At 54.4% G+C, this 6670-nt stretch overlaps 1 protein-coding gene across 8 annotated transcripts in view; it reads left to right on the top strand.

The window, feature by feature from the left end:
• Positions 1 to 2652: 2652 nt before the first annotated feature.
• CCDC57 (coiled-coil domain containing 57) overlaps positions 2653 to 6670 on the top strand; it is a 115186-nt gene continuing 111168 nt past the window's right edge. For 7 of the 8 annotated variants that reach the window (XR_008515719.2, XR_008515720.2, XM_063718347.1 and 4 more), the window contains exon 1: positions 2653 to 2754. The gene's annotated coding sequence lies outside the window, so the exon portion shown is untranslated. The remainder of the gene's footprint in view (positions 2755 to 6670) is intronic. The other variant, XM_063718346.1, reaches the window with a different exon arrangement.

Here is a 6670-nt window from a genome sequence, read left to right as displayed (position 1 = left end):
CGGCCCTCGAATCAGAGCACAGGCTGTGAGGGCCCCGGGTGGGACCAGACCTGAAGCTGCCCCACAGCTTCAGGAACCAGGCAGTGCCCGTGGCACACCCTGCTCTGTCCCTGGGGCACCCGGGCATGTGGCTCAGCTGAAGGGGTGACCATGGGTGCCATGCGGCTGACTTGGGCCAGCACACGATTCCAGGTCCAGATACCCGTGACGTGACGAATGACCTGCTAGGGCCACATAACTCAACACCACAGCCTGGGCGGCTTAAACGACATTTATTTTCTCACTTCGGAGTCTGGATGTCAGAGATCAGGCTGCCGGCAGGGTGGGTTCCTCCTGAGGCCTCTCCGTGGCTTGCAGACGGCACCCTCTCCCTGCGTGCTCATGTGGCCTCTCCTCTGTGCTCACTCCTGGTGTCTCTTCCTCTTCTTTTAAGGACAACAGTTCAGGGTCCCACCCTTAGGACTCACATAACTTTAATTACCTTCTTAGAGGCCCTATCCATAACACATGGGTTTAAGGGGTTTTTTTTGGAGACAGGGTCTTGCTCTGTCACCCAGGCTGGAGTGCAGTGGTGTGATCACAGTTCACTGCAGCCTCAAACTGCTGTGTTCAAGTGATCGTCCCACCTTGGCCTCAGGTAGCTGGGACCACAGGCATGTGCCATCACACCCGGTTAATTTAAATTTTTTTTTTTTGGCCAGGCATGATGGCTCACACCTATAATCACAGCACTTTGGGAGGCCGAGGCAGGCAGATCACTTGAGGTCAGGAATTCGAGACCAGCCTGGCCAACATGGCGAAAACCCATCTCTACTAAAAATACAAAAATTAGCCGGGCATGGTGGCAAGTGCCTGTAATCCCAGTTACTCAGGAAGCTGAGGCAGGAGAATTGCTTGAACCTGGGAGGCAGAGGCTGCAGTGAGCTAAGATCACGCCACTGAACTACAGCCTGGGCAACAGAGAGACCCTGTCTTCCGAGCTCAAAGGATCCTCCCTTTGGCCTCCCAAGGTGCTGGGTTTACAGGTGTGAGCACTGTGCCCGGCCCACACGTGGGTTTCTACAGATCCCACTTTAGAGGCAGGGACACTGAAGCACACAGAGCCGACATACAGACCCAGCAAGTTCTGGCTCCTCTTCTGGATGTCCCAGACCGTCTCGGACACCCACGCTTACCCAGGCCTGGTGGCTGCATCATGGACATGGGGGCAAGGCAGCTCTCTGGGTGGGCAGAGGCAGGAGCTGAGGCAGGGATGTAGGCATCCTTTTGGGTACATCTGGTCCTAGAGCTGATCCCGGGGCCAGTCAAATGTGCAGCCAAGGTGGGGTCAACCCCAGCACTGCCCTGTGGGTGGGGGTAGCAGGGAGCCAACAGTCCAGGCCCTACATCCTGTTCTAATAGAGTGACAAGTCTGATGAGGCTGGGGGTGCATAGGCACTGAGAAGGCGGCATGATAGGGAGCCAAACACACGTGATGGTGGGGGAAACCAGGAGCTGGACACACAGTGGGGGGGCGTGGCGGGGGGTCCTGGGAGTTGGACACATGGGCCAGGTGGGGGGTCCAGGGAGCTAGACACAGGGCGTGGGAAGTCCAGGGGACTAGACACAGAGTGGGGGGTGGGTCCAGGGAGCCGGACACACACATGGGGTGGGGAGGGGGCATCCAGGGAACCAGGTCTAGGCAGAGGCAACTGGCGCAAAGGACCCGAGGCAGAAGGGGGTTTGGTGTGTGAGACGGGACTGAGGACAGTGGGCGAGGGAGACAGCTCTACCGGGACGCGTGGGTCGGGGAGGACGGGCTGCAGGGTGCCTGGGCTGCAGGCACGGCTCGGAGAGGAGTGATCCAGCGTTAACAATGTGGGTGGAGGATGACACCAGACCCCTGGCTTATTGCCCCACCAGGGGAATTCCCAGACACCAGACACCCCCTCCACTCCCACGCAGAATTGCGGGCTGAGGGTTCGGGTGAACCAGGCTGCTTCTGTCCCGGGGCCGCGCTCTGTTCATCCATCCGCAGGTGGATAAGAACACGTGCCTTTTTTTGAGGATGTGAATGGTTGGGAATGGCTGTGCCTGAGGATGTTGTTCCCACAGGATGGTGGGGGCGACTCCGGGCCTCGGTCGGTCCCGGCCCCCCTCCTCCCCACCCCGTTCCCTAATCAGGGTCCGAGCGGCCGCGCGCACGGCCCGGGGGCCCCGCCGGTCTCCGAGCCCGTGGGCAGCGCCGGGAACTCGCGCCCCGGTGGCCGCAGCCGACCCTCAGGCAGGACTTCGTGGCGCCCCCGGCCCGAACAGACCCCCACGGGCAGCCTCGGCCGCCCCCGCCCCCGTGCTCCCTTCATCTCAGGGCAAAAGCTCAAGTCAACCCTTCGGGACCGCGAGCCGGGCGGCCTCAGGGAGCGGGCGCCTGGGGACCCTCGGCCGGGCCGGGGGCGGCGAAGGTGGGGGCGCCTCGCGCGGCGGAACCCGCCGTCCCCATAGCCCGGAGCCCCGTCCGGAGTCGCCCCGCTGACCGGTGAGGAGGCCGGGCTCCCTCCTTCGATCTGCGGCGGCGGTCGGCTCGGCCGGGGCGCCCCTCGGGCCTGGGCGCAGCGCGGAACCCGCGGGGCGGGAGCGGCCGGAACCTAGCGCCAGGGATCTCGTTTCCTGTCGGCGGGACCCGAGCGCTGCACCGAGCGCAGCCGGACGCGGCCGACTGACCCGGTCGCTGTGGCAACGCGGCGGGACCTGGCAGCGCTGCGGGAGGGCGTTCGGGTGAGGTGCCCGCGGGCGGCGTGGGAGGCGTGGGAGGCGTGGGAGGGATGGGAGGCGCCGCTCCGACCACTCTTCCTGTAGAAAACCCCAGGAGTTGCAGTCCTGTCGGACGCAGCGCTTTGGTGGGGACCTGGAGCGCGAGGTCGACCCTCAGAGCTCGGCCAGGCCCGGACCGGGGATCCCCTCGCGGAGGCTGCGGCGGGGCGGGGCGGGGCGGGGGTTGCGGCCGCGTGGGGCGGGAGCGTTCCCTCGGTCGCCCCTGGGTGACCTGGGGCGGTGGGCGCTGCCGACCAGGGCCCCGCAGCTCCGGGAGAATTCCCCGGGTTCCGCCGCCGGCAAGGACGGCTCCGCGCCCAGGCAGCCTTACTGTGTCTGAGTTTAAAAAAAAAAAAAAGAGGAAGAAAAGGCCGGGCGCGGTGGCTCGCGCCTGTAATCCCAGCACTTTGGGAGGCCGAGGCAGGCAGATTGCTTGAGGCCAGGAGTTCGAGACCAGCCTGGTCAGCATGGTGAAACCCCGTATCTACTAAAAATACAAAAATTATTGGGCGTGGTGGTGCGCGCCTGCAATCCCAGCTACTCGGGAGGCTGAAGCAGGAGAATCGCTTGAACCCGATGTTGTAACCGAGCGAATTATAGAGAGAACGCCACACTCTGAGACTAACTCAGGAGTCCTTTATTGCCAGCGACCGAGAGACTGCTAGAGCTGGAAATTCCCTCGGCCCCGAAGAAGGGGCTAGATTTCTTTTTATACCTTGGTCTAAATAGAGGAGGGGGAGGCTAGCTGAAGCCATTTTTTTCAGAAGCAGGATAGGCAAAAAGTTAAAAGATAAATGGTTGCAGAAACAGTTACAGGAAAATAAACAGTTCCAGGTGCGGGGGCTTAAATTATCACAAAGTGATAAACGCAGGGGCTTTGGGTACCATCAACCGAGCACGTTCCCAGGAGCTGCTGGTACAGCTTGCTCCAGTTTCTTATCAGTAAGCGCATTCCTGGATGTGCTTGGAGTCAGCTTGCCCCAGTTATGTCCTTAAGGGAGGGGGACAAGGGGCTGCGAGCGAAGAAACCGAAATGGAGTCTGTCCGGCCCTCTCAGCTAAGAGAGAGTCAGTCAGGTTAAAACAAGGTAGGTTATCACACCGAGAGGCGGAGGTTGCGGTGAGCCGAGATCGCGCCGTTGTACTCCAGTCTGGGAGACAAGAGCGAAACTCCGTGTCAAAAAAAAAAAAAATTATCTGTAACTTAGAAAAAGGATACAAAAGGAGCACAAAGATTTCCCGTGTGCCTTTTGCCCAGAGCCCCTAGAATGCTGACCTCTTACAGAACCACAGTTCATTCAGCAACATGCAGACGCTGGCGTTCATGTTAATATCATCCCATGACCTGGTCTCCAGTATTTATTCTCGCTTAGCAGCTACCTCATGGATGACTTTACCGTGGTCCAGGATCCAATGATGAGTCCACTATTTTATAAAATGCCCCCCAGTTCGGGTTTCTCTGTTGTTTTCTCATAATTGATTTCATATTACTCATTTTTGGCAAGAAAACCTCAACAGGGAAATTGTGCCCTTCCCAGCGTCTTACGAGCCACAGGATGCCCCTGGCTGTTGGTGCTAGTCAGGTCCCGGGGGCTGAGGTGGTATCTGCCAAGTGTGTCCATAAAGTTAGGGTCCTTCCCTTTGTAAATAATAAATGTTTTGTGGGGAAATATTTTGCCACTATGTAAAAGATCTTGTTTCTTTCTTTCTCTTTTTTTCCTTTTTCTTTCTTTCTTTTTTTTTTTTAAAGAAGGAGTCTCTCTTTGCCGCCCAGGCTGGAGTTCAGTGGCGCAATCTCGGCCCACTGCAACCTCCGCCTCCTGGGTTGAAGTGATTCTCCTTCCTCAGCCTCCCAAATAGCTGGGATTACAGCCGCCCACCACCACCCCCCGCTAATCTGTGTATTTTTAGTGGAAACGAGGTTTCGTCTTGTTGGCCAGGCTGGTCTGAAACTTCTGACCTCGGGTGATCCACCACCTTGGCCTCCCAAAGTGCTAGGATTACAGGTGTGAGCCACCGTGCCTGGCCTTTTTTTTTTTTTTTTAATTAATTTTATTTTTTTGAGACTGAGTCTCTCTCTCTCGCCCAAGCTGGAGTGCAATGGCTTGATCTCGGCTTGATGCAACCTCTGCCTCCTGGGTTCAAGCGATTCTCCTGCCTCAGCCTCCTGAGCAGCTGGGATTACCAGCGCCTGCCACCATGCCCGGCTATTTTTTTTTTTTTTTTGTATTTTTAGTAGAGACAGGGTTTCACCATGTTGGTCAGGCTGGTCTCGAACTGCTGACCCCAAGTGATCTGCCCGCTTTGGCCTCCCAAAGTGCTGGGATTACAGGCCTGAACCACAACGCCCAGCAAGATCTTGTTTTTAACCATACTTTTGTCACTAATTTTAGCACCCATGACTGTTTCCCCAAAATAACTGTTAATGTGCTATTTGTTAAATGATTTTTCTGTTTCCATTACTCCTACATTTATTAGTTGGGATTTTCCTATAAGAAAGAACCATCTCTTCTCATCATTTTTCTATTCAGTTATTGATTTTCATTAGTGTGTGTGTATATATATATATATATATATATATATATATATATATATAAAATTTTCTTTTTTTTTTTGAGATGGAGTCTCACTCTGTTGCCCAGGCTGGCGTGCAGTGGTGTGATCTCGGTGTTAGTACAAGTCTCACTCTGTCACCCAGGCTGGAGTGCAGGGGCGCGGTCTCGATGTTAGTGCATCTTTTTATTCCATGGATTCTAACCCATTGCTATCACGTACTTTGTTGCTCACATTATCCAGATTGAGGTTTTAGGAGCCCCTTTAAGTTGGCCTCTCTGTCCTTATAGCACGTCCCAACCTTCTAGAGCATTTTCTTTCTTTCTGGCACCACAGATTTCAGGCTCATCTTATGCTTGCCTTGACATATCCCAGAATCAGTCATTTCTCCAAGGAGCCCTGGTTCCTTTTAGTTTAGAAGGTAGTGTTTAGAAACCAAGATCCCTGTACCAGATAGACATATTGCTACCGGGATGCCATTTCTTCTTGGCTTTCTTAATGGATAGAGCTAGGAAACGTGTGTTTCTATACACTATATACATATCAATCTATTTCAGTATATCTGTGTCTCTGTATATATTAAAAACTGTGTCTGGGTACAGTGGCTCACGCCTGTAGTCTCACCACTTTGGGAAGCTGAGGGGGGAAAATCGCTTGAGGTGAGGAGTTGGAAACCAGCCTGGCCAACAAAGTGAGACACCCATCTCTATAAAAAATTATAAAATAAATTAGCCAGGCATGGTGGCGTGTGCCTGTAGTCCCAGCTACTCTGGAGGCTGAGGTAGGAGGACCATCTGAGCTCAGGAGTTTGAGGCTGCAGTGAGCTATAATCGTGCCACTGCACTCCAGCTTGGGTGACAGAGTGAGATCCCATCTCAACAAACAACACACACACAAAAACTTGTGAGTTTATTACAAGTTACCCACTTGTAATCAAGTTAGGTTCACCTGTTTCTACTTCATTTTGAGTCCTTACTGATTTTAAGTTTTTTTGGTTTTTGTTGTGCTTTGTTTTTGGCACGTGAAACCTGTACGTGGTTCTGAAAGTTCGCGAAGTCTAAACTCAGCTACGAGACTTCGACTTCAGCTTCTATTTCTCACTTACTCACTTTTTTTTGGCAAATGCACATTCAAAGAAAACAGCCCTTCATGTTCCTTCGTGGTGGTGGTACCCCTCTTCTCCAGCAAGTGCCAGTGACAGAATTCAGACCTACTGCCCACCTCTCTTACTTCAGTTTTAGAATGGCTGTGGCTACTCTTCAGCAGTCAGTGGAGGAAGTGAAAAAAAACATGGGGTCACAGGTACATAATTTTTGTCCCCTGGACCT

The sequence above is a fragment of the Pongo abelii genome, chromosome 19 (assembly GCF_028885655.2).
Source record: "Pongo abelii isolate AG06213 chromosome 19, NHGRI_mPonAbe1-v2.0_pri, whole genome shotgun sequence".
NCBI classification, from domain to species: domain Eukaryota; kingdom Metazoa; phylum Chordata; class Mammalia; order Primates; family Hominidae; genus Pongo; species Pongo abelii.
Note: the sequence above shows the minus strand (reverse complement) of the source record. Positions and strands in the feature narration are given on the sequence as shown.